The sequence below is a fragment of the Gavialis gangeticus genome, unplaced genomic scaffold (genome assembly GCF_001723915.1).
Source record: "Gavialis gangeticus isolate Ggan-Ray unplaced genomic scaffold, GavGan_comp1, whole genome shotgun sequence".
Taxonomy (NCBI): Eukaryota; Metazoa; Chordata; order Crocodylia; family Gavialidae; genus Gavialis; species Gavialis gangeticus.
The window spans coordinates 141,730,807-141,739,856 of record NW_017729025.1 but is presented as its reverse complement, the minus strand read 5'-3'; the positions used below and the strand labels follow the sequence as shown (position 1 = coordinate 141,739,856).

The following is a 9,050-nucleotide window of genomic DNA, read 5'->3' as shown; positions in this document are numbered from 1 at the left end:
TCCCTCCTCTTTTAAAAAAAACAAACAAAACAAAAAACACAACAAAACAAAAACACTGGTGTATCAGAAAAAGCAAAGTCTGAAACAAACCAGCCCATGCTGGCAATGTGGCAGGATTCAGTCGCATGTGGTTTGGGACCCAAGCTGATCTACCACCAGTTTCTTGCCTAGGGTTGTGAAGTTACTTTTGCCCCCAAGAAGGGGAAATAAGGGTTGAAATTTGTCTCCTTCACAGACACTTTGCTAGACTTGCTTTCTGTGGGGTCAGGAGAAACTCATGGTCACCCTGTGTCAGAACAGAGGAAAAATCAAGGCTAAATACATAGATTGTGTTTATTTGGGGGGGGGGGGGTCTTGTTTTGTCTTTCCATGGATGTTGGGGGCTGGAAGGGACCTCTACAAAACCATCAGGTCTGCCCCCCTTGCACCTAGGCAGGAAAGACTGCTTTACTTTGGTTTGTATAAAAATACATGTGTTGGAGGTGAAATCTGTCTTGCTGAGCAGGCAGCTCAGTGCTGCTATGTATTGATTGCTAACTGCATGTTTGCATTTGTGCAGCCAGCCCAACTGACGGCACTGCTACAGCTGGTAAACCTGCTGCCTTGGCCTGAGTGATTATTCTAAGTACTCTGTTTCCTGTCTCCTCCCTGGACACTATTTACTGTCAGTAGCTGTGGTTCTCATGCTGGGTGGGTCTGGATCCTGCCCATCCCTCTGAACAAAGTCAAAACTTTACTCAACTACATTAGATCAGAGGGCAGGCAATATGCCAAGTGGCTGATGGTGAGACCTTGCACTCTTATTTCCAGGTCAAAGGAACCTGTTGCCACTTGAGTTAGTGCACTACCTTTGATCTCCCTGTTAGTGAGGAGGGCATGAATGGAGGCCTTTTTAATGCTCACCTCCTTCTGAGGACTGGGAGATCCAAGGGGCAGATCAGATGATGTGGGAGCTGGTTAACTGCATGCAAAGCCTTTCATCCTCCCATATCGCTGTACTTCACAGGGGCTTTTTGTGTTTCTGTTTTTTGACTAAAGACAGCAGCACCAAGGCTCTGAATGAGACTCCAGAGTATTGTTTCACACCAGTCCCAAGGTGGGACTGACACTTGTCCCCAGAAGTCTGTGTGAAGTGAACAAAGAATCTTAATCCAGTTTCTGTAGAGGGGAACTGTAGCCCCAGGCAACAAACCAGACTTCCTTCTTTAAATCTGAAGAGAGCATGAGCTAAGAGGAAATTGCTCATGGAAGACATCCCATTTCTTTATAGTAGGAGTTAAGATTATGGCTTAGCTTTTAGAGAGGCTGAGCACCTGCAGCAGGAGTGAAAGGGTGACTTCTCTTTCTGAAGTTCAAGCCAGAAGCATGCAATAATCGAGGGGAAACTGCTGCACATGCTGCAGGCACTATTTTGGAAGACGGATGCTTGTGCTTGGCACCTTGTAAGATGTGGCACAGCCAGTCTTAATAGCATGGCAAACTTTGGTATAACTTCCCTCACATGGAATTGAGACATAATGCACCTAAGATCACAGGCCTTGCTGTTGCTAAGTTCAGAGAAGTGCTCATGCAGGTAGCCCTGTGCAGAGAGGGGTGTCAGCCTCTCACTGTTTTGAAGGAAGCAAAGAGCCTGATTAAGCCAGATGCTATATTCGTGTGTGTATGTAATATATTATAACAGCTCCACCATCTTGTACAACTTCTCCAGCTACTTATTTTACTTGTCTTGCATGTCCTCCAGTGTATGCAGGCACATGCTGCACTTAATCGCACCTATTCATTTAGCAGTACATGCAACCATTCTAGTATCATCAGGGAAAAGTTCCCTTCCCCAATGAACTGCAGGCATCTCAGGAAAAGCAAGAGCAAATCCTCTGCAGTGAGTTTGACACATCAGAGGTCTCTGAAAAGGGACTTGAGGTCTTGGTTCAGTTCCCTGCACCAGCACATGTTTTCTAGACCCACCACTTACTCTCTCTTTTGCCTCGCCTATCCTCATCTGCTAATTGAGAATAGTAACCATAGTCAGTCTGACAGGGGTTGTATATGAGTTAAATAACTAACGTTTAGGGGATATGGTAGCAATGTGGGAGGGAAACAAGAGCACCTAGAAAATCTGTACATGAATCTCATGAAACATTTGTGAGATTTCCCACTGGGCCAAGTTTTAAAGTCCCTAAATCATCAACTTCTCTAGTAGACTTCATGGCAGTCGTCCACCCCGCACCCACCAATGGGGGCACTGGACGGAGGGGGCAGGTGGGGCCTACATGTAGATGGGTCCAGGACCCATGTGGGCAAGGTGCATTTGACAGGCTGAATGGACAAGATGGTTGCAACCCAGTCCTGTAACATCTGAGGACTACAACAAGCCCTCTTGGATGACAAGATGCAAAAACAAAGGAGGCCAAGAACTAGCAAGTGAGAGGAAGCTTCTCCTGGCTCCTACTTGTTTTTATTTCTTACAGATTCAACCATGGGCAGACTTGAATGCTGAATCGGTGTTAGAAGGTACAGTGCCCCTGGAGAAGATGGGGGAAACTTCGAGGTGATCTGAGGGACTAGGATCTTCTACGTGAAGACAAATTTAGCTTCCTCTGGGGATGCTTTATATCTGGAGCCTTATGCAGCCCTGTAAAAAGCTTACATGATACACAGCCCCTTATTGGTCAGCAGCCACCTATGAGGTAAGACATGATCACCTAATTGTCATAGTGGCTCTTATGTCACACAGGCTGTTGGCTCGCCTCTTTCCTGGGTCCTGGACCTGGCGGCTTGAGTGGCTCTGGATGCCTTTGCGATGGGAGCTTCTCAGCATGAGGGAAGGAAAGCTTGCTTAAGTCAACTTGGAACACTGGAAGTCATCATCCTGAAGCTACCCGGCAGAGGTAAGCTCTCCATGCCTAATCTCTAGTCCCACACCCATTCTTGGAAGCACACAGTAAGTGGATTAGCTAAAATCATCTTTTCTAGAGCCAGACCAGTGCCAACCAGTGTTACTTGGTGCCCTGGACTGTAACTTGGCTGGGTTTTTTTTTTTCTGACCTGGTATCAAATCAAGCCTTCAGCTGCTGAGCACTAACATGCCTCCAATCATCAGAGACTCTCTTAGATGTTCTGGGAAAAGCCTCCTTCCACCCCTGAGGTATTTCTGACCCTGTCCCCCTTGCAGCCAGATGGTTGGTGTGAGGTGTCTCTGTATACATTACCTAAGCTTAAGCACTAAGGCAGTCCACAGATGTCCTGATTCATGTTCTAATTGGAGCAGGCTCAGTTAATAAGAAATTGGAGCAGACTCAATTTAAATGCTCTAGCATTGCCTCACTGTCATGTGTATTAAGCCCCTCCCTGCCACACTTCAAAATATCTGTGGGGGTGCTTTAACTAAAATTCATTGAATAAGTTTTAGTTAAAGTGCTCCAATGGCCATCTTAAAATATGGGGTGCTTAATACATGTGACAGTGAGCCATTTTAATTAGTGGCTGTTGGGGAACCACTCTAATTTTAAACAGCCTCTCTCCATCCATCCCTAGTATGTGTATAGGCAATCTAGCTTTCAAAAACTTTAGCTGTAAACCATCATTTTGGGTGTGTGATCCCAATTCTCCAGCTAAATGTCAAGGAGAAAATAATTGCTATTGTCTGCACATCTTTCCCTTATTTTCCTGAAAACAAATGTCATGGTCATCTCCCCTTCCAACTGGCTGGGCTGCTTTGCAAGCAATTTTTCTAGCATAACAGAGCAGGGGAAAAAGAAAAAAGGCTTTTTTTTTTTTTTTCCCCTCTTTTTTTTTTCAAAAAAAAGGCGGGGAAAAAGAAAAAAGGCTTTTTTTTTTTTTTTCCCCCCCCCCCCTCCCTGACCAGGGCTCCTCTTGCCTCCTTTGGCTGGTAGAGCTGTGGCCATTGCACACGGGGCTGGTTTTTTGTTTTTTGTTTTTTGTTTTTGTTTTTTTTTTGGCTTCTGATCCTGGCTGACACCAGAACATCATCTGCATCTGACTGATCAAGAAGGGCTTTTTGGCAGAACTAAACTATACTAGGGAAAGTGCCGCTTTATCAGTACCAGTTGCCTCCACCCAGAGTGGTAGCCTGGAGAGCTCTCCCATTGTGACTGTACTAAGAAACCTGTCCTTTGTAGCCAGGCCACAGGGTTTAGCTCTAGCAGAGCTGCTAGTGGGTGGTAACGAATGAGACCAATGGAAAAGAACACAACTTTCTTTCTCCGTTTCAGGCTTTTTCTACCAGTGATTCTACTGCAGGGAGATGCCTTGAGCTTGGTCCATCAGGCAATCTTGACCCAGGGCTTGGCCAGGCAGACATGGAACCTGACATTACTGTGAGCCTTCTGCTGGAGAGACTCCAACAGGAGGAGGTAGGGTGATGGCTCTTAGAGCAGCCACGTGATAGAGTTTTCTTCCAAGGCTGTGCGGGGTGAGGCCCCAACTAAAACTGGTCCTTGCCCATCTGCTGTGTCTTTTCCACTTCTGCCTATTAAAGGCCACACTACAACGTGTCCTTATTATATTGTGATATCACTATATCAGGGCATCACATAGGCATCATCTCCCCCTCCTCCCCAGTGGATGATAGAAGCCACATTCAAACAAGCCCTTGCCCTATGGATAATGCTTGTAAGCCTCTATAGGGTCTTCCTCCAAGTATCTCACAGCACTGAGATGTGAAATAGTTTCCCAGCAGTCTTGTGAGCCTGAAAAGCCTCTGCCTTCTGGCTCAGGAAGTGAAGTGACTTGCCCACTGTCCCCCAGCAAGTCAGGAAAAGAACTGGGAATACAGCCAAGAGTGCTGAGCCTCTGTCTAGAGCCACAACACTTTCCCTACCTGACTTGCTGTCATCCAAGTATGACTCCACTGGGTTAGGGAAACCTGGTTCACAAATATTTCAACTCCTTTCTGCATTCAGTAATGGAACTAATCGCACAATGGTTTTTGGCAGCATCTTGCCCGGCAAACTCCTCCTAAATTTTGCTGCTTGGGATCACCCGGCAGCTCCTTGTTACTCCCCATGTGTCCCTCTCTCTGAAAGAAATGCAAGTCACTCCCACTTCCCCAGTGCACTGGGGTGACAGTGCCTGTGATGCATCTGACTGCTCTTCTGATCATATTTCTGTCTGCTGCCATTCTGTTACATTGTACCCTCACAGTGTCTGACACTCCTCCCTTGTTAGTGCCAGCTGTGAACTTCTTGGGTTTGTCTTCTCATGCAGATGCCTTGGGTTGTGTTCCTGTCCAGGGAAAAAGTCCTTCTCCTCCTCCTTAGAGTGGCTGTAAAACAATCCCTGGGTAGCTGGTGTCCAGCATCATAGTCCTGGATGATCTGGCACTGGTCGCAAAGGACACCCATTGTTCTCTTTCTTGGTGTTTCCCAGGAGGCAAGAGTAACTGTTTACTCCAGCCTGGAGAAAGTCTTTCAGTGGGATGCACAGAGCCTGGATAGGAGCCTTGTCAGGAGGATCATGCACTTGGCCTCCAAAGATGTGAGGGAGACCCAGGTGAGTGAGCTCTGCCCAGCTTCTCCCCACAAGACCTTAGTCTATGCCCAATTTGTTTGGTCCAATGTAGCTTAAGCCTATGGTGTATCTCCTGCATGGACCCTGGTCAGAGGCTGCAGGCTTGCTCAAGACGGATCTCCTCCAGATGTTTCTGGAGAGCATGGACAGGATTCAACCCAGTGTTGAGCTCCTCTGCTGAGAGACCAGAGTGCATAGGTGCTTTGCAGGGGACAGCATTGTCCAGGAAGTTTCCTGGTCCATACTGAAGCTGTGTCCTACAGCCCAGGTGAATCCTGTAGTTGGCCAGCCAAACAGAGCCAAAATATTGTTCAGCCAAGTGTTTCAGTTGGCATTTGCATGAGGAGTCTCATGCAAGGAATTGTTGGGATTTAGTGAATTCGGGAACAGCTATTTGCAGTGTGTGGCTGGTAGGTGGTGGGGGAGACAGCTTGCTTGGAGCCAAGGATGAAATGGATGGATGTAAAGGAGTGGCCAGACACTGGGCCACTGAAATGGAGGTGAGGCTAGTGCATTGTAGATCACAGCTGTGTTGGGAATGCTGTTTCCATTTTCTGGGAAGTCTGATAAGGGGAGACAAAAGAAATCTACTACTGGACCATGCCTTCCAGCTGAATTTTTTGCTCTGTTCCTTCTGGGCTTAGCCTCTCAAAGCTTCTTGGGGTAAGGAGGATTTCTCTTGTAGAGTGCAAGGATTATGGTCAGGGTCTGGTAGTTTAAAACATGGAGATTTGAGGCTCCCTGCTATGGGTTATAGAAGTGGATGGCTACCACCCCACTGCCTGTGGAGCATGTCTCTCCTGGGTGAGATGGGCTATGCTCTGTCTTTTTTTGTCTGTACCTGGGCAGCCCCCTGAAGGAGCACAAGCTTACCTGTGGGGAGAATCCCACTTCAGCTCTGTGCTCCCTTGTCCTGTGTCCCTGGGGCTGTGTGGGCAGATGCTGGCTGGTCCTGACTCTGCAGTCGCTTTTGGGGCCTATGACACTCATGGCCTGTGGGACCCACTCTCCTCCTGGCATCCTTTGGAAGGAATCTAAACCTCCAGACTGGTAATGCAGGTGGGGTGTATTCAGGGTACTGAGCAGGGAATCAAACAGCACAGTGTGGTATGGTCAGAGTTCCAGACGTGGAAACTTCCAGCACCAAAGCCATAAAGCACTAAGCATGGGGCAGTGAAGTTGTTTTTTGTTGTTGTTGTTGTTTGTTTTTGTTTTTGTTTTTTTTTTCTCACTCACTAATTTTCTGCGCTTGCTATCTCCATGGTTGTCCTCTTTAACCCTCCCTTTGACTCTCACCATCTTTTGAAGAATCTGAGCCAGATCTTGTAGGTGGCCTATGATTTTCAGGTCTTTCTGTGAGTTGCAGTGATGTCCCCTGGGACTCCAGTCTCTGGTTCAACTTGTAGACAATGGGAGTTCAGGATCCATTCCACCCTTTCATCTGCACCCACATAGGACTGTGGAGAATCCCCTCCCTTCTTCCCACAGGTGTGCTATATCGTTCAGCTGCTGAGACCAGAGAACCAGGTCAAGGTGTTCTGTCTCTGCCCTGCTCGGTAAGGAGAGGAGACTCGCAGTGACACCAGGGTTTCCTTCGACCCTCCCTGCACTGTGCCAAACCCTGGAAAGGGGAATGAGAACAAGGAGTGCTGAGGTCACTGAGGTTGTGCTCTTCTCCCTTGCAGCCTGTCTCTCCCCAGACCAATGTGTTTCCCTTGTGGGCTCCTGGCTCAAGACTGACAAGGAGGCAAGCTGTGTGGGGTCCCTCTCAATCTTTAGTGGCATCATTGCTGCTGACTGTAAGTATGACCAGAGCAAATGTCTGACTGTCTTGGCTGACCCTTCAGGAACCGAGTTAGGACCGTCCAGGATGAATAACCTGTCCTGCTCTAACTGCACTCGAGCCCTGCCTATGTAGAGCTAGAGCCAGATCTCCATCCTCTGCTGCTCTGTCACAGAGGGCCAGTAGCACCCTGAGTCCTGCTGGATGATACAGGAGAGCTAGGGCCAAATCCTGCTTGGACACCTTTCCTGGCAGCACTCTGAAGTTAAGAGGGTTAATGAGACCTTTTGTTAGGGCCCAAGAGACTTTCCCAGGTTACAAATTAGGGATGGGAGATTGCTTGTGGTAATCTGCACAGGTCTTTTGCAATCTGGGTGCATCTTGCTGTGGAGGGTGAGCTCCCAGAACACAGCAATATTGTGCCTGCCTTCTCCTTCCAGTGCCGGAGATGAGCAAGAAAAAATGTGAACTAGTCAAGGCCATGAGGTGTACTCTTGGTGATCAGTGTGGCAGGGCACTGTTTGTGTCTGCCACTCTAAGGGCCAGAAGGCAGCAGCTGGCAGTTCCTAATGGGGGCAGCCATTTTGGATTGAGGGCTGCCCATATAAACGGGACACTTTGCTACTGGAAGGCCAGGCAACATTGCATCAACTGGAGGTAAGGGCAGGAGCTATAGAGGATGGTTAAGAGGCTTCTGGTCCTGGGCATGACCTAAAACTGCACCTTGCTGGGAGTGGGTGGCCTGGTGGGGCTCCCAGTGGTGCGGGAGCCCCCACGAAATGCCAGGCCAGTTAACACGCTGGTGAAAGGTGGGTTGAGGCACCTTTTTAACCCCAGCTCCCACCTTTTTGGGTGGGTCAGGTGACAACAGAGGCAGAGCGCCCTAGGCACAGCTATGGCCACCTGAGCCCACCTGGGAAGACCTGAGTAGAGGGGGTGAAGAACTAGAGGGCTGAGGGCCAGTAAACATGCAGACCTATAGTGTTACCCTGGAAGGGGCCCGAGTATGCTTAGACCTGGTTGGGTAACTTGCTGGCCGCTACCCCGGTGAGGGTCACAGGAGAGGCCCAACAGACGATACATCTGCCATCCAAGGAATAGACTAGCAAAGCCTGAGGCCAAAGGGAGCCTGCTCCAAGAGGGAGCAAGGCGGTAAAAATTCTTGAAGCAGGAAAGAGACCCTGTGAGAGGCTGGAGTGAGTGAGGCCCAGGTGAGAGGCGGTTGGTATGACTCTGAGTGAGGCCTTGCGGCAAGGGCTAAGCATGCTCTGGTTGTAGGCCAGGGAAACTGTAACCTCGCAGATGGCATCCAGATGCTTGGGCTGCGGTGTAGGTGAGTGAGTTTGTGAGTGGCAGGAAGTGACTGAGGGCAGGGCTCATTGTAGGATGGAGAGAGGGAACTGGGGCACAGTGTAAGTAACTGCAAGGGTTGGGTCTAGGACCATGAGGCATGGGACAGGCCAAAACTGTTCCTTCTAGTCCCTTGGTGCTCCCATTTCCTCCTGATCAGTACCAGCATGTGGTTTCATAGATTTCATAGACATTAGGGCTGGAAGGGACCCTGGAAAATCCTTGAGTCCAGCCCCCTGCCCAAAGGGCAGGAAGTCAGCTGGGGTCATAAGATCCCAGCAAGATAAGCATCCAATTTGCTCTTGAAGGTGTTCAATGTAGGTGCTTGAACCACCTCCAATGGCAGGCTGTTCCAGACCTTGGGGGCTCGGACAGTAAAGAAATTCTT

General features: G+C 48.8%; 1 long non-coding RNA gene across 1 annotated transcript; it reads left to right on the top strand.

Moving 5' to 3' along the window:
* The first annotated feature begins 4,286 nt into the window (after positions 1-4,286).
* On the top strand, positions 4,287-5,705 carry LOC109299500. Its single transcript, XR_002097896.1, has 2 exons — positions 4,287-4,373; positions 5,389-5,705. It is a non-coding gene; the product is annotated as an uncharacterized LOC109299500 (long non-coding RNA).
* Positions 5,706-9,050: the final 3,345 nt, after the last annotated feature.